This window comes from Miniopterus natalensis, chromosome 2 (assembly GCF_054644295.1).
Source record: "Miniopterus natalensis isolate mMinNat1 chromosome 2, mMinNat1.hap1, whole genome shotgun sequence".
NCBI lineage: Eukaryota > Metazoa > Chordata > Mammalia > Chiroptera > Miniopteridae > Miniopterus > Miniopterus natalensis.
This window is the reverse complement of record NC_142082.1, coordinates 124362602-124381885: the sequence shown is the minus strand read 5'-3', so window position 1 is coordinate 124381885 and position 19284 is coordinate 124362602. Positions and strand designations below refer to the sequence as shown.

Sequence of the window (19284 nt, the reverse complement as noted above, 5' to 3'; positions counted from 1 at the left end):
AGATGATAGATAGATGATAGATAGATAGATTAGATAGATAGATGATAGATAGATGATAGATAGATAGATAGATAGATAGATAGATGATAGATAGATAGATAGATAGATAGATAGATAGATAGACAGATAGATAGATGATAGATAGATAGATAGATGATAGATAGATAGATATAGATGATAGATACAGATAGATGATAGATGATAGATAGATAGATAGATAGATAGATGATAGATAGATAGATAGATAGATAGATAGATAGATAGATGATAGATAGATAGATAGATAGATGATAGATAGATAGATGATAGACGATAGATAGATAGATGATAGATAGATAGATAGATAGATAGATAGATAGATAGATAGATAGATGATAGATAGATAGATAGATAGATAGATGATAGATAGATAGATAGATAGATAGATAGATAGATGGTAGATAGATAGATAGATAGATGATAGATAGATAGATAGATAGATGATAGATAGATAGATAGATAGATAGATAGATAGATAGATAGATGATAGATAGATAGATAGATAGATAGATAGATAGATGATGATAGATGATGATAGATAGATAGATAGATAGATAGATAGATAGATAGAGATAGATAGATGATAGATAGATAGATATAGATAGATAGATAGATAGATAGATAGATAGATAGATGATAGATGATAGATAGATAGATAGATAGATAGATAGATAGATAGATAGATAGATAGATAGATAGATGATAGATAGATAGATGATAGATAGATAGATAGATAGATGATAGATAGATAGATAGATAGATAGATAGATAGATAGATAGATAGATAGATGATAGATATATAGATGATAGGTGATAGGTAGATGATAGATTGCCGGAGGCCGTTCCATCCTTGCTGCTTGACATGGCCCTTCAAGGAGGAGACATCTGCACAGCCAGTGCTCCATGGGACTTGGTGTGTGGCATGTCCCTCTTCCTATGTGTGTTCCCCTTTCTAACACTCTGTGTCCTTACCCAAGTCACTTCACCAGAAAAGGGCATCGCCCTAGCTGGAAACTTTTCCCTAGCAGGGGAGTTGGATAGAACTGGAAAAAGACAGTGATTCAGTAAAAGCTCCAAGTATTACAAAGATATCATGTGGCGCCTATAAGGAACTTAGACTCAGGCTGTCAGCAGAAGAGTTAGGGCTTGTTAGGCCCACTACCCGGGGGCCTCCCCACCAGGGAAGGGGCCTGGGTTGGGGCCCCTGCTGATTTGGCAGCGCAGGACAATCCACAGGGAGCCCATCAGTGAGCTCCCGCTAAGGAATGTATTACTGGGGGATGTTTATGTTAATGGAAAACTCTGGGAATCCCCACAAGGAAAGAGGAGGCTAGGAAAGAGATTATTTCAATCTACAGGTGGACCCTTATCCTACACAGGATATTACAGTGAGGACGGACTGCTGCAGGGAATGCAAGGGAGAGACTGAGGCAGGTGCCAGACCGGGGGTCAATCTCCACAGCAGCTAAAAACAATCACGCGCAAGCTACAGAGCCCTTACTTAGGACTCGCATAACCTTCACATAAGAAAAGCTGCCTCGAGAAACAAGATAGCGGCGTAGGTAACAGCTGCACCCGCCGCCTCCCGCAACCACATCAAAATCACAACTAAAATACAGAACCACCGTCACTCTGAGCCTCCTGAGATCTGGGTGCACAGAAGCCCCACAGCCAGGGAACTGAAGAAGCACCGAGACCAGGAGGAGGGGCGGAGACGCGGGCGGGTCGGGGCTGAATCGGAGACGCGGCCGCGGGCCCACACTCAGTGCCACAGTTTAAACCCGGGAGGGAATCTCGGCGGTGAGGTTTTCCCAGAGGAGCGAGGGGTCCCATCCCCACAACAGGCCCCTAGCCCAGGGCTCCAGGCCAGGAAGAGACGTCCCCACAACTCCAGGCTGTGAAACCAGCGGGACTGTCCCTGAGGGTCGCGGAGGCTGCGGGAGCCCCAGCAGCTCCTCTAAAGGGCCCGCACATGTACTCATTCAGATGCGCTGCCTCTGAGCCCAGCGCCGGGCAGCAGCCTGAAAGGACCCGGGACACTCAGGGAGGAACTAACCTGCCTGAAATCCGGGCGAGAGGTGGAGGGGCGGCTTCCTCCCAGGCAGAAGGGCTGGCAGAGGCCATGGCTCCTTTGGCGGGTCCTCCCCGCACAGCCGGCAGGCAGGCGCCATGTTTGAATCGCCAGCACCTGACTCTCACCTTTGGCCCCGCCCCGTGATTCCCGGAGGCCCCGCCCCTCCCCACCTGCACCTCATCCAGGCCAGTTCCAGGGGCTTTTCTGTGCAAGTGGCCTCTCGAGCCTCATGCTTAGGACTTTCCTAAAATCTCTCAAACAAGTAGCAGCGGGCCCCATACGGCTTAATAAGCGGCCCCAGGCCTGGAACTAGCGGCAGCTGCACTGGCTCATAGCTTGGCCTCTCCTGGACATTGCCAAGCCCAGCACAAGTAGCAGCCAACTACGGTTTGCTGTGTAGCTCATGCTGGGTGGCCCTGGGCAAGGCACTGGACAAGGCTGACTTTGCACCTCCAGGGAGGCCCCAGAGACAGTGCACCTGGTGGTCAGACTCAACCACGCTGGATTACAACCCTACCACATCCACGAGTGACACTCAAGGGGCGCACTTGGTGAACACCAAAGCCCGACTGAAGTAAATCCTTCTCCATTGGGGTGTCTCCAGCACAGCAGCTCTTTGTCTGTAGTTGCAGCTGGTCCTCACAGCCAATTGGCCTGGGGGTCAGTTCTTCCCAGTGACGCCAACAGCAACCAAGGCTCAACTACAATAGGACAGTGCACACAGCCCACACAGGGGAGCACCTAGAAGGCCCAGCTCAGGTGACTGGGGAGGCTGAGCCACTGGGCCCTACAGGACACCTACTACACAAAGCCACTCTACAAATTCCAGAAGACAGAGCAGCTCTACTAATACATAGAAACAAATACCTGGAAGCAGCCAAAATGTGGAGGCAAAGAAACATGTCACAAAGGAAAGAAGAGAAGAAATCTCTAGAAGAGGAACTAAATGAAATAGATCCAAGTAAGCTAACAGATACAGAGTTCAGAATTTTGTTTATAAGGATGTTTAAGCAGATTATTAGGGAAATAACTGAGAAAATTGATAATAAAGTACCAATTTGAAATGAAGGCTACAGGAACTGAAATGAATAATTTACATGAAATCAACAGGAGAGTAGAGGATGCTGAGAATCAAATCAGCAATTTAGAACATGAGGAAACAAAAAACACCCAACCAGAAGAGCAAAAAGAAAAAAGAATCCAGAAATATGAAAATAGTATAAGGAGCCTCTGGGACAACTTCAAGAGGCCCAACATTCATATTATTGGGGTGCCAGAAGAGGCAGAAAGAGACCAAGGAATTGAAAACCTATTTGAAAAAAATAATTACAGCAAACTTCCCCTATCTGGGGAAAGAAATCGACTTACAAGTCCAGGAAGCACAGAGGGTCCCAAACAAGAGGAACCCAAAGAGGCTCACAGCAAGACACATCATAATTAAAATGCCAAAGGTTAAAGACAAAGAGAGAATCTTAAAAGCAGCAAGAGAAAAGCAGTTAGTTACCTATTAGGGAGCACCCATACGACTGTCAGCTGATTTCTCAACAGAAACTTTGCAGGCCAGAAGAGAGTGGCAAGAAATATTCAAAGTGATGAAAAACATGGAACTAAAACCAAGATTGCTCTACCCAGCAAGCTATCATTTAGAATTGAAAGTCAAATAAAGAGCTTCTCAGATAAGAAAAAGCTAAAGGAGTTCATCACCACCAGGCCAGCACTACAGGAAATGTTGAAGGGTCTTCTTTAAGAAGAAGCTAATGAACAAAAGAATCTGATGAACAAAATAGATCCAGAGACATTGACACATGCAACAGACAATCATATTTCAGAGGAAAGAGAGAAGGCGGGTGAAGGGTGGGAAGAGATTAACCAAAGAAGTTATATGCATAACCCATGGACACAGTTAATAATGGGGTGAAGGCCTGGGAAGGGGGTGGGAGCAAAGTGGAGGGAGTCAATTGGGGGGGGGGGTAAATGGGATACCTGTAATACTCTCAACAATAAAGATAAATTTAAAAAAAGAAAGAAAAGCTGGCTTAGTTATTCTCCTTTTAGCTATGTGGTAGAGCAATAAAATAGTAACTTCAGAATATAAATAACAAACTAGAGATTAACCTGTAGAATAGCCTATAGAAATATAAACAATAGATAAGACTAAAATTAGCATACCTAAACGAATGAAAATTCTTTAGCAAAAGTCAGATAAGAAGGTATATTCATTAACTGTGAAAGGCCAAAACAGAAACCAGAACAAAACATGATGTCATGTTGTTTAACCAGCAATAAAATCAAATAGTATAAATACAGTTGTAACAAGGCAATAAAAAAAAAAGAAGCTGATTGTCCTGATGCTCTGAATGCTGTCTCTGTTTCCTTCGTTCTTCGCCAACACCGTCCACACCTTTGGGAACCCCTGGACCACTGGGGCTGGACCCCAGCAGATAGATGATAGATAGATGATTAGATAGATGATAGATGATAGATGATAGATAGATAGATAGATAGATAGATAGATAGATAGATAGATAGATGATAGATAGATAGATAGATGATAGATAGATAGATAGATAGATAGATAGATAGATAGATAGATAGATAGATGATAGATAGATGATAGATAGATAGATAGATAGATAGATAGATAGATAGATAGATAGATAGATAGATAGATAGATGATAGATAGATAGATAGATAGATATAGATAGATTGATAGATGATAGATGATTAGATAGATAGATGATAGATGATAGATAGATGATGATAGATAGATAGATAGATGATAGATAGATGATAGATAGATAGATAGATAGATAGATAGATAGATAGATAGATAGATAGATAGATGATAGATAGATAGATAGATATAGATAGATTGATAGATGATAGATGATTAGATAGATAGATGATAGATGATAGATAGATGATGATAGATAGATAGATAGATGATAGATAGATGATAGATAGATGATGATAGATAGATAGATAGATAGATAGATAGATAGATAGATAGATAGATAGATGATAGATAGATAGATAGATAGATAGATAGATGATAGATAGATGATAGATAGATAGATAGATAGATAGATAGATAGATAGATAGATGATAGATAGATAGATAGATAGATAGATAGATAGATAGATAGATAGATGATAGATAGATGATAGATGATAGATAGATAGATAGATAGATAGATGATAGATAGATATAGATAGATGATGATAGATAGATAGATAGATAGATGATAGATAGATGATAGATGATAGATAGATAGATGATAGATAGATAGATAGATAGATGATAGATAGATGATAGATAGATGATAGATGATAGATAGATAGATAGATAGATAGATAGATAGATAGATAGATAGATAATAGATAGATAGATAGATAGATGATAGATGATAGATAGATAGATAGATAGATAGATAGATAGATAGATAGATAGATGATAGATAGATAGATGATAGATAGATAGATAGATAGATAGATAGATAGATAGATAGATAGATGATAGATAGATGATAGATGATAGATAGATAGATGATAGATGATAGATAGATAGATAGATAGATAGATAGATAGATAGATGATAGATAGATAGATGATTAGATAGATAGATAGATAGATAGATAGATAGATAGATAGATAGATAGATAGATAGATAGATAGATGATAGATAGATGATAGATAGATAGATGATAGATAGATGATAGATATTTTCCCATATTCGTAGAAGAAAGCCTGGTACATAATGAAAGTACAAAATTATATATTGGATGAATTAATTAATTGTAGATAGTTACCTAGTTAAACTCAAAACTACAATGTGAGCACAGTAAGTCACAAAGTGCTGGAAAGTTTTGGATGTTTCAATTGAAAGCAATTGTGGTTACAACTGTTGCACTTGCTCATTTTGCAGCTGAAGCATCAGGCCTCATGAGGCTAACAGATTGCTCAAATCAACAAGCATCCAGCTTTTAGTCTGGAGATTCAGGAAACCTTCAGTTCCTTGAAGTACATTGCCCTAAAGACAATCAGGTGCATTCGTTGTCTAAAATAGCACAACCCCACTTATTAAAAGAGACTTGAACACATTCTATCTGGATTGTTTTTAAAGACTTCATTTCTTTAGGCTTTAGTCCTGTGGTTCCTTTAGGGTTTTTTAACCTCACATTTTACATCCAGTGCAATCAAGGTTGTTTCTCCCTTTGAATCTGTGGTCATTGAGAGAACTCTGTGTCATATGTGTGCACCCCAAGTGCACCTCTTGGCTGCATAGCAAAATTATATTCTCTACAGTTGCTTACAATAAGTAAGGTCCTTTCAAGCACACAATAGAAACTGACTTTGGTTAGTTGTAGTAAAGGTAATAGGGGGTCAAATTGGACTCAGATCAGTTTTGACAATACATACAAAGGATAAGAATAGCACGACAGGTGTGAAGAAGACCTATAGCCTGGGGTGCTGGATCACCTATGAAAGACATGCATAGGATGTACAACTGGTTTTCCTGCACTTGGATTTATCTGTACTAGGTTATGAAGAAAAGGAAGTGGAAGAAAGTTGATAGAGGATTCCTTTGGCATGAGTTGCCAGTGATGTACAACCTCCCCAGTGTGAAGGGCATTTCTTCCCCATGATAAATGAGGAGCTTCAGAGGCCGTGACAAGAGTTTCCTGAAGGCTGAGGCACTCAGTGGCCTGTGACTCACATGTGGGGGCCTGAGGCCAGAGCGGTGGCTGAAGCTGACTTGAGTGCCAGGTAAAGAGAGTTATACTGGGAAGCGCTGCATTCCCACTGAAGGAGGGCATGGTGCATGCTTCCAGGGAACCTGGGTGTCTGAGGAAGGGAGCCAGCCTGGGAGTAGCCCAAAAAGGGTTGTTCCAAATAAGCTGACCGGGAGGGACAAAGCTTAAGAAACGAAGTAACTTACATACTGGAGCTAGAATGTCTTATACTTTTTGGCCTGCTGTGGACTTAAATGTTGTACAATATATTTCTTTATTAATAATTCTAAATTCACCTACAAGTAGAATAATGAGAAAAACGACAAAGTGTTTCTGATAACATACTATTAAATGGAAGAAAATAAAACCCTTTAAAAACCAATATTTATGGACATTTGTTACATAATCACCATTTCTTCACTTGAGACAATTTTGTGTTTGATAAACTGCAACTCTGGTGGGCAGTTAGACAGACATGAGCAGAGCAAGAACAGTGGGCCACGTACAGAAGTTCACCAGGGCACAAAGCCCTGGGTGCCTAGCAAAGAACAATTGTAGGGTGGAACCTTGCTCTCAGGGTGACTTTCTCCCCCCAGCATATTGACCCCATGACCTTTCCTCCTTAAAGATAAGATCTAGGCCTCAGTTGTATTTCAGCTCCTGGCCTAGAAAAGCAGCAAAACCAGACAAGTGACCCCAAGGCTGACCTCAGGACCAGATGCATTGGACAATGACCCCCTGCCCTGGTGCTGACCCATCACCAATCATTGGAGACCTAGACCCTGAAAGGACACACTTGGAAAGCTGCTGAATATTCTGTTGAGATCTTTCCCGGGGACCTCCCCTAAAATCTCCTCCTTTAAAACCCTTTGGACTGAGGGCTCAGAGCACTTTCCTTCCAAGGAGCAGGCCCACACCTTTCCCCCTCCCCTCCCCCTCCCCTCAGGCCTGTTACTCTTACCTTCCTTATTCCCAAGCTCCTAGGGCCCTTCCTTTGTTTCTATAACTTGTTTTCTCAGCCCATTTCTTCTACAAATTATTTCTTCCACCTCTGTGATTTTATAAATAAATGTTCTCTTATAGTTTGAGTCTTGGCTCTGAATTCTTTTTTAGCCAGAACTCAAGCAACAAGGTTGCTGACCCCACTGGTCTAACACCTAGTGCCATCCCCGCCTCCTACAACACAACTACGATGCTAGGGCTTGTTACCACATGACCTTTTGCATTTCATTCTGAAAAATAATTTACACCAGATACTATAAAAGACAGAAACAAATTATGCACATTTGCTACTTTCTTATATTTCCAATAAATAATTTAAAAAGTCTAACTGCCCATGCCCCAAATAAGAAAATTACATTTGGATATCATAGAATGACAATCCTTTAGGTTTCAAATCATGGGGTATAATCACCTCATCTCTTTAAAAGCAGTGATAAGGTTGTATCCACACAGCGTAAAGGTGACATAAAAATGTTTGTTTCTCTTGCCTGACCTTGGAGGAATCTGAAACACAAGGAAAGAAATCTCACAGGTTGAGAACTGAGAAACATCAACATTATCTTAAGTGAAAATAAAAAAGATTTTAAAAAATAAACAGTTTTGACTGCTGACTGTTGGTTCCAAATATTAATCTCACCACATAATGAAAAGGGCTAAGCTTATGAATTTCAGAAAAAAGAAATATATGATTGTCATTTGTGGTGTTTGTTAAACTTTCTAATGCAAATGTGACTTCTGTTGGCAATACACTCATATATACATTCTATCGGTCTACTTTATCATCTATCTTTTTCTCATTTCTCAGTGGGTTTTATTTTTATTCTTTCATTTTATGTCTAACTCATTTTTTGTCATTTTAAATTTAAATTTAAAAACTATTCACATTTACAGATTTGTTGCAACAATATAGCAATGAACTTCCATACATCATCCTTCATCTAAATTCACCCATTGTTATTTTACCTTCTTTTGTTTTTTAATCTCTGAAAAAAGTAAAGACAACTATAATAGTAAGTATTATTAATGGACTTTTTTTTTTAATGGAGCCATTTGAAACAGTTGCACACTTCATGCATGGTTCTTAACTCCTAAATACTTTTGCACGTGTCTCCAAGGAATATACTCTTTATATTTGTAGGCAAAAACTGGTTCATATATGCTGAATACCAGAATTGGACAAACATCCATGCTCAGTTACAAGACAGGGGAGAGGGTCGTTAACACTAAATTTACGTGAAGGTAAAATTCCTCAAGAGCACACACATTCTGCAGCAGTTTCAGAGGAGGAGGGGAAAGCAGAAGCCAGCTGTGCAGGACCAATTTCTCCTTCTTAATTTTCCAGTTAAGTCATGGCTTAGCCACTTGGAAAAAGTGTGGAGGTGCGGAGCTGCCAGAAGGATATAGCCTAAGGACACGGATGAAATCACCAATCACATGAAGGAAGTTCATGCCCTAAAAGAGATCATATATTAACAGTGTTCTGAATGTTTTACTGTGCTGATTGGGCTATCTACATGAACCTACATTTCACTAAAATGAAATGCAAATGGTTCTTAAGCAGAGATAAACTACTCTGTCTCACTTTTATTCATAATAAAAAGAAACGTAAATCTAAACTACACTGAGATACAGTTCTCATCAAATAGCTTCGTAAATATATAAAAATTTGACAACACTCTCTGTTGACACACCAGTGGAAACACAGGCACTCGTACATCACTGGATGGAACAGAAAGTTTGGAGAGAAATTTGGTAACATCTAGCAAAATTACCTTGGCATTTTCCCCTTTGGTGCAATAATCTCGCTTCTAAGAATACATCTTAAGGGCACACTGGCAAAAGTACCAGCACCAACAAAACAATTCAATACAACAACAAAGAAACCCCAGAAAGATGTATTTACAATTTACAAGTCTAGTAATTACAGCATTATAGCAACAGACAAAAGTGCAGGTGTTCATTGTTGTTAAACAAAGTAGGTTATATCCAAACCTTCACACAACTGAGTACTATGCCGCTGAAAAAGAAATGACACATATGCATACATATTGTCTAGATATTGTTGTGATCTCCAAGATGTATTGTTAGGAGAAAGAGCAAGGCAGAGAAAAGCTTGTGTACTATACCATACTATTATTTATCAAAAACAAACAATAACATAAAAGCAAAATAAGTGCCTATTGGTGAAAGGAGAAGAAAGTGGAGGAGGCATAGGATACTTATCAGACTATTCTGAATATGCCCTGATTTTAGATTTAACTCTGTAAGGAACATTTAAAATAAAGTAATGTATAGGATATAGTCTAAGGACAAAAAGAACTGGAAAAAGAAAAAAAAAAAACAAACCTCTGTCTGCTTATAGTAATCTGTTAGTGATAGAGTCACTAATGGCATTTTGAGTGTTGTGTATGTTGCAGAATTATGCAAATAACTATGTTGAGAACTAGGATTTTCTACATGTAAATATGGAGGGAAAGATGTAGGATTAGTAAGGTTAAATAAATATCCTATAGAACTAAATTTCAATTTGAGTTATCATGAATTTTTAATATAAAAGTCATGATATATTTGTACCTCTTAATACATGCTGTATAGGCAATAAACCACCAGCCCAGAGGTGAACACCGCTAGTGCTCAGACTTGGGTCTCTAAATACTATTTCTCACCAAAAGAATCAAGCCCTTGGCCAGTCAGTGTGGCTCAGCAGTTGAGCATCTGCCTAGGATCCAGGAGATCGCAGTTTGATTCCCAGCCAGGGCACATGCCTGGATTGTGGGCTCGATCCCCAGCAGGGGGCGTGCGGGAGGCAGCTGATCAATGACTTGCTCTCATCATGGGCGTTTCTATCTCTCTCTCCCTCCCCTTCCTCTCTCTGAAATCAATAGGAACATTAAAAAATAAAAATAAAAATGAAATGAATCAAGTCCTTGTAAATAGTTCAGTCTTGAACAGAAAATATATATGAGCTTGGGACATCTTTCCACACCAAAAGCAAGTAAGATAAATTAGCTGAGCTTGTAGAAACTAATTACCACTCTTCTGTCTACTTATTAGGAAACTAATACCAACATATTCACTACCAAGCAATTCTGAGTTAACATCATTAAGAAGCCTGCAGAGATGAACTATAGCCAACGGGGGTGAGAAGAATTACTACAAAAAGTTTGAATCTGGCCATGTTCTATGGCAGCTTTATTTGATGGAACATGTTAACAACTGAATGATGCTCTCAGGGCAACTTCACTTCATCACCCTCTGAAGAGAGACTTGGCAATACTGAAAACACGTAGCATGTATATACATTTACTATGTGCACGCAGTTTTGAATCCTTTTCATACATTTATTAATTCAATACTCACACCAACCCTGGAATGTAGAAACTATCACTCTTAGAGTCATTTTACAGATGAATAAACTAAGATGCAAACAGATTAAGTAGTTTACTGCAGGTCTTACAGCTAGTAAGTGGCACACCCAGGCTCCAAGTCCAGACAGTGTAAATTATAAGCCCTGCTCTTAATCACCTCGCTATACTATCAGCCAGCACAGCTCAATCATGCTTTATGAGGAGCCACTGACACTACATCTGTTGTAGAGAATACCCATCCATCACTTGAAAAGGAACACTCAGGACTGTAAAAATGTTTTATCCTGTAAAAGAATACAGTAATTGTCATCACTTATTTCTTTGTTTATAATACTCCCCCCACCCACACACACACATACAAACACACACACGCCTCTTTTCCTTTCTAAGAGTTTCCAATACATATCATTTTATCAAGGGGAAACCTCTGGGTCAGTGGAAAGTTTAGAGTTTGACTCTATATCACATGAACAATGGTTTGCAAAACTTTCTAGACAGCAGAGATGAATCAACCCACTACTTATCACCAAGAAAGAAATTAGTGCAGCTGAGATTTGAATCCATGTCTCTTAGATAGCAGAGATCCACACATAAATGCTACATTGACCAATCACTAACTGTAGGCCAATTATATAATCTCTCTTACCTTCAGTTTTCTTACTTCCCAAAGGATGTCATAAACAGAAATGGATATAACTCCTACCTTGAAGAGACTCAAATTATTGAAAACAGAATGCACAATGGCATTAATTTATCATTTTCACGTTTCCTTTTATCATCTTGTTAATATTCAACCATCTGTTTATTAACATTTTGCTTTATACCTCACAGTGATAATAATGATCATGGTAAGGGTAATAAAATCAAAAAAAGGGAAAAGAGAAGGAAGAGAAAGCAGAGGAAAAGAAAAGATAATACCTTCCCTTGTTTTCTCTTATTTCTACAAGAAGCAAAGTGTTTTATTATAAGGCATCAAATACGGGCTATAAGCGAGGAATCCAAATGGTTAGATAAAGTAACCATACTCCTGTGGCCCCAAGATAATTAGGTTTGCAATTTACTTATTTTAATAGGAATAGGGGTGTGCATATTGTTGCCTTTCTGCAGAGTCTGGTGATCCTGTTAATTGTTCCCAGTCCTGAACTGTGACAGATAGAAGGAGTATGCTATGAAAAAATTATCTCTGCTGTTATAATAGTATTTCATTAGATAGCATGACAGATTTTGTTAAAAGCCTACTTCTGTAGCAGAAATATCTTTTAAGAATGGTCTTCCATTAGTTGTTAAATAACTTCTGTCTCAAACAGTTTTCTGCAGCTTGAGCAGGCCACACTTTATAAATCTAATAAATAAATATTTATGGGATAATCTCTGCTTACTTTTGGAAATAAGGTTTGAGTGGATGAGTAAATTGGGTGAAAGACTTTCCAGCCCTTATATATCTTTTGAGAGTAATTGGTTCAACTATTTTCTAAAATGCATGTTTCATTTACATCCATTTTGATAATTACCTTTTCACTTTCCGTGATATAGAAAATCAGTTTAAGTAAATACAGTCTAGCACTTATGTGACAGAATCCTAATTGTTCTCAAGAGTATATTGAAGCTTCAGGTTTTTTGAGTAACATTAATGCCACTTACCTTTAGAGTGCAGTGTTGTTTTCAGGAACAAGTATCTTCCAGAAGCTTTATTAATGAATTCTATATAGCAGTGCTTCTGTCTTTAAAATGGTAAATGGGACTGAAAATTGTTGGCATATCTGGAAGCCTCTTTGTCTCTAATGCATATTAGTGATAATAAGAGTATTATTCTCAATTACCTAATATAAGAATCCATTAGAGTGTAAATGTATATGCTTTGGTGCTCTTAACCTCTTAACATAATTAGTGGTTCTGAAGTTTATCAGAGATATTACAAATCATAAAACAATTCCACTAATGTCCATATAGGCAACATGTGACATAACCAACAGAAATGTGCCTGGTACCTTTAGCAGTCTGTACGAAATGTGACTTAGCTGTCCAGTCTATCCTGGAAAATGGGTTCCCGAAATCAATTATTGATTGGTGATTATCACATTCAGTTGCCTATGAATAAATTGCACAAAGATTTTCTTCAGTTAAGTACTTTATAATGAAAGGGTTGAGAATCATTGATCCATACCATGGAATAAAGGTGTACTTTGAATAAAGAGTTCACTTAGCGTAATTATATACAAACATATCAGAAATAATCTCCAGTATGGTTCTTACATTAACTTCCAACTTTCCACATTGGGTTTGAAGAAACAATCAGGTGTGGAGGAGGAAAATGTCCTTAGGACTGTTCCATTCACGTCTTTTTCTCCAATCAGTGTCTTGATTTTGTGTTGTCTGCTGGAAAAATTTATTATAAATAAACTTTTTTACTTATTATAAGTTTACTATATATTTTTAAATTGACTTTAGGGAGAGGAAAGGAAAGGGAGAGAGAAATGTCAATGTGAGAGAGAAACACCGATCCTCCTGCCTGCCAGCCCCCTTCTGGGGATGGAGCCTGAAACCCAGGCACTGCCCTGCCTGGGAAGCGACCTGGCATCTTTTGGTGCCTGGGAGGGTGCTCAACCACCTGAGCCCACCAGTCAAGGCTGCACTGTATTTTCAAATTCTGCTTGTCATTAATTGATGCTTAAAGCTTAGTGACAATCTACATTATCGCTGCAGGTTTTAATTTCTATTTTTTTTATCGCACAGGTATAAAATTGTTGATTGTCTCCTAATCCCCTGAATATTGTATAATTACTTCCTATATTGTATTTTTTTATCTTTATCTTACTCATTTGGAGGCATAAAATACAAAAAAGATAAAGTTGTGTTGCTCTCACAGAAAGGTAGTACATAGGACTCTCATCCCTTTGCTCCCCTCACTCCTGACTCTTGCTTTATTTTTTTAATTAATTTTTACAGAGAGAGAGGAAAGTAGAGAAAGACACACAGAGAGAGAAATGTAGAGAAGACAGAGAGAGAGAGCACAGTACTGTTTTTACGTATGTGTGTAAACTCCATAAATATGCATCTACTGTAAGTAATTGTTCATGGCGCTTCATTTCCCTTCCTTTTCTTTCTCTTTTTCTTTCTCTCTCGTTTTTTGGCATTATTATATCTTAGATTTATCAGTGTGTTTGTATGTAGCTGCATAATAGTTTTGTAGAGCTGCTCAGCAGACTAGCCATCCATTTTCCTACCAAAACACACTCAGTTTTTCTCCAGGTGTTTTCTCCTAAGGATAGTGCTGCTATCTCCTAGTCTCCTAGGGCAGAAGTACAAAAGTTCTCTAGTAAATAGAGTGAGCTTTCTAAGAAATCTAACATGAGTTCTATCTTCCAGCTTTAAAAGATACAACCAATTTGTTTACTAAAGTGATTGTACAGATACACTTAACCAAAGAGTAAGCATTCTATTGTCCAATAGAATTAACTCAAATATTTTTTTAAACACGTGGTACTTCAGTTTTAATTTTTGCCAATGTAGTTAGTAAAACTGTATTTCATTGTATTTCTAACTTGTATTTTCCTAATTACTAAGGAATGATAGCATCTTTAAATGTTTATTTTGTATTTGGTCTTTCTCTTCTGTAAAATACCCCTTCATTCATTTTGCCCATTTTCTCAGATTGTCTTTTTCTTATTGATCTTCATATTAATTTGATTATTTACATATTATAAGTATTATATTATATACATAAATATATTCTATGTATTATATTTGTATATTAACTAATGCAACATATATATTTATATATAACAATCAACCTTTTTCTTATTGATCTTCATATTAATTCGATTATTTACATATAATAAATATTATATATTATATACATAAATATATTCTATGTATTATATTTGTATATTAACTAATGCATCATATATATTTATATAAATATCTAAAAGCATTTTGAATTTACTATTTTCTTTCGGTTATAAATGTGGCAAATTCCTTCTGTGAGAATGTGACTTATTTTCACTTTCTTGGTGGTATATTTTAATTCAAAAATAATTTTAATTTTGAAGTAGTAGAACTTATTGTAATGTTTCCTTTACGGTTAGTAAAACTTATTTCTAAAAACCAATATGTTTATTAATACACTTGAGTGTATTAGTTACCTTCGCACCGTAACAGTAGGTCAAAATCTCAGCGGTTTACAACACTCAGTGTTTCTTTTTTGCACACATTACATGTCAGCATCTGTGGAGAGTTGATGTCCTCCTCTTCTGTGTTTCTAACTCTGGATCTACATGAAAGAGAAGCCCGTATGTGACACATAATTGGTTTTGTGACAGAGAGAAAACAGCACAGAGCTGGTGGAAACATGTAATGGCTCTTAAGGCTTGGATGAGGTAGTAGGTATATGCCCCCTGCCACTGGCCAAAGCAACTTTTATGGACAAACACAGTGTCAGTGGGTTGGAGATGTACATCATTGTACATAATATTTAACAAGTCACAGGTCAGCAGGTGAGGATATATAATCACAGGTCAGCAGGTGAGAATATATAATTCTTTTACAGGAAGCAGGAATGCATATTTGGAAAGAAAAACAGACTACATATTTTATTTTTATCATATTTAAAACCCAAATGTACATATATAAATACATCCAAATATTTTTATAGGTCAATGACTGGCATAAAAATATACCAAAATATTAAGTTGTTTTCTCTTGATGGGAAAATTTTGGTAATTTTCCTATTTTTAATCTTCTATATACTACAGTTTCTTATAATGCACACATATTTTTATAAACTGAGAAATATAAATGCTATTTAGACTGTGTCATCTTTTAATAGATTTTAAGAGATCTCTGATTAGAAATAATGTATTAAATTTTACATTTCATTGAGCATCAATAATTATTTTCACTGAAGGTAAATATTGACTCTCCCTTTGGATCAATAAAGCATGATCCATTCCTCAAGAGAAGTCAATATCCACTTTATTGTTTCTCTAGACTCCAAATGGGAACTTTGATGAATGCCTTTAAATTTTCTCTCAAATTTCTAATGGAATGTTCTTTAGCAACAACTATAGCTACTGAAAAGTTGTACAATTAATCATGAAATAGATCCTCATATCTTGAAAAGAAATGAACCAATAAGCAGTAAAGAGATGAACTGCTCTTCACTTCAATCACTTATCAACGTATAATAACTAAGCTAGTCCAAAAGAAAGAAAGTACCCTCTTTAAAGGTGTTTGTTACACTAGCGTCTTTAATATTCTAATAATTTTCTGAAATCTGATAGTAGAACTTATTTCAATATTATCTTTGTTTTTCTCTTATTTGATTAATATAGCTGTCAAGAGTTCCTCTGTGATGATAAGCTATTACATAAAGGTAAACATTTGGATCTATCTACATCTTTTGATTCCAAAGTGCTCATCAAGGGAAAAGAAAACGCATACACACAGACAATTTAAGATAGGTAAAATTACTTTTTCTAGGAACAATGTTATAAAGTAATAATCCACAGATATTACTGACTAAAATAAGAAATAGAAATTCAAGTCTACGTTGATCATTTTGATATTTATTCTTTCCATGTTGGTATTATATTTGTTAAGAAGTAAGTTTACTTGGTGGGAATTACTAAAACACATCCTAATTTAAATTACCTTAAAGATATTAATTGTCATATTTATTGGTCACTGTTCAACATAAAAATGTTTCTCATAAACAAGTCCTTTAAAAACAGAATGTTTCTATTTTATAGTATTTTTAAATTAGTCCTACTGTTTAAGTGTTTTAAAGTTGTTCATTTGCACAAGTTTTTAAATTTCTTATTTAGGTCGTTTTCAGCTCTTTTATTTCTTCTTTTGTACAGAATAAGAAAAAAGTAGCTCCAGTGCAATGACCTACGGTTGACTTAGAAGTCAGGAGGTCAGGAAGGCCACTGAATGTCAAAATTAAAAGACTGATTCCCATGAGAAAACATGTTAGTGACAGTTAGAAAGAAAGACAGTCACACTGAGACTGTCTAATATCTCAGTGTAACCTTGTAACATAAAACATGTGCCAGGTTAGACATGACTTTAGACTTTACTATTTGCTGTGTTCCTCTGCCCCAAACATGCCTATTCTTCTCCTGGGTGACTCCTACTAATGTTTTTGAAATTTAGCTTAAACATAAGCTCCTCCAGAGTTTTTTGGCTAACAAATTCCCTTCATCAGTATGTGTCAGATGCCCTTACAAGGCATTTTTATGAATTCACTTAGCCCCTGACACTTTTATTTAACAAATATTTTCTAAACTCATTATCACTATGTTAACTTTTCTGCTAAACATAAGGATAAAACTTTCTGAAGCTTGCAGACAAACTGCAATATTTGTCTTTCATCTAAAATATTTAATACTTTGCAATTAATACAGTAACCTAGCAATGTATGATTGTGGAATATTGACTGAATGAGTTAAATTGCATTTAAAGGGTAAGAAGCAATATAATTTAGCGGTTATGAACATAGATAATCCAGGCTGTTGGTTTGATTCCCAACTCTGCTACTACTAGTCATATAATCTCAAGCAAGTTACTTAATCTTTCTGTGCCTTAGTTTTCTCATCTATAAAATAAAATTTATATTATTAGGGTGTCATAAAGATGACATGTGTTAACATGTGTAAAGTATTTATATTATTTCATGGAACATAAGCTTTATATTATCATATATGGATGTGTTAACTGTTGTTATGTTAAAAGATTTACAATCCAAAAGCATAAAGTAAACTTGCAAATATTCTAACTCAGTACAAACATGGGAAGCAAAATGAATTTAATTTTTAAAACACCATGTTGGCATGTAGATTCAACATTTTTACTATTTTTCCAGATGATTTCCTGCCTCACTTACACTTAACAAGTTATGGCAATTATACAGTTGAAAATATATAATTCATTAATCAATTTATTTGAAAAATACATATAGAATTCCTAAGTGCACTAATCGCTATTAATACATTGAGACTAGAAGATAAGTTTTATACTCTGATGGAGGTTAAATTCTAGCATTTATTTCAGTAGAAATAAAATACATAAATGTGGTAAGAGCTATGTGGAGAATTAAAATAAAGCAATGCGATAGAGATCATCTGAGTGGTTACCACAAGTTTGAGATCTCAGGGAAGGAATTTGATACTTAAATTGACATTTAAGAGAGATCAGATTGGCAAGGAGCCAGCCTTGAGGAAGCCAAGCAGAAGCATATTTTAAACAGAGAGAATAATTTTTGCAAAGACTTGGAGATGAAAACAAGCCTGCCATAATAAATAAACCAAAAGAATTCCAGTACTTTCGAAACAAGTAAAGAAGAGAGTGATTCAATTTGAGGTCTAAATGTTTATAAGAAACCATTACTATATTGATTTTAAGTCTATGAAGGGTTTGGCAATCATTCTAAGTGAAGAAAATGATAAAAATTTTGAAGCAGGAATTGGCGTGATTTGATTGAACTTTTAGGCCATTATGTAGATCACACTGTGGACAACAGAAAGAGAGAGCAAGAAGTAAAGCAGAAAAATTAGTGAATTGACTGTTCCCATGATCTTGCCAAGAAATCACAATGACTTGGATTGGGGTAACAATAGTGAGAATGGTACAAAGTGCACGGACATATATTGAAGGTGGGTCTGCATGACTTGCTCGTGGGTTAGATATGAGAAGTGAGTAAATTACTGTAATGAAGGTTAGACTCCTGATCTTTGGTTTAAGTTACAAGGTGGACAATGGTATCCTTACTGAAATGGCGGGCAGAAGCAGGCTTGAGGATTAAAGGTAAGAACTCCCTTTTGGTAAAACCAAATTTGAGACGCTAAGTACACATTATGTGGAGGTGATATAGGCAGACTGCGAGTTTGGAGTTCTAATGAGAACCCAGGACTTAAGATTCAGATTTGGAAATGAGACCCAGGCTTAATATTCAGATTTGGGAGTCACCATCTATTAATTCAATAGTAGTTTCCTGATTCAGTTAAAATGACATAATTAGCATCTAATTTATTTCAAATCTTCCTCTAATTCCATATAAAACACTGACTT

At 36.7% G+C, this 19284-nt stretch overlaps 1 long non-coding RNA gene across 2 annotated transcripts; it reads right to left on the bottom strand.

The window, feature by feature from the left end:
• Positions 1 to 11593: 11593 nt before the first annotated feature.
• LOC107526742 (uncharacterized) lies at positions 11594 to 15470 on the bottom strand. 2 transcript variants are annotated; one of them, XR_001602218.2, is made up of 4 exons: positions 15360 to 15470; positions 13471 to 13593; positions 13206 to 13305; positions 11594 to 12995 (listed from the first exon to the last, which is right to left on the bottom strand). It is a non-coding gene; the product is annotated as an uncharacterized LOC107526742 (long non-coding RNA). The 2 variants fall into 2 exon arrangements; XR_001602217.2 differs by having other exon boundaries at positions 11594 to 13305.
• Between the last annotated feature and the right edge of the window lie 3814 nt (positions 15471 to 19284).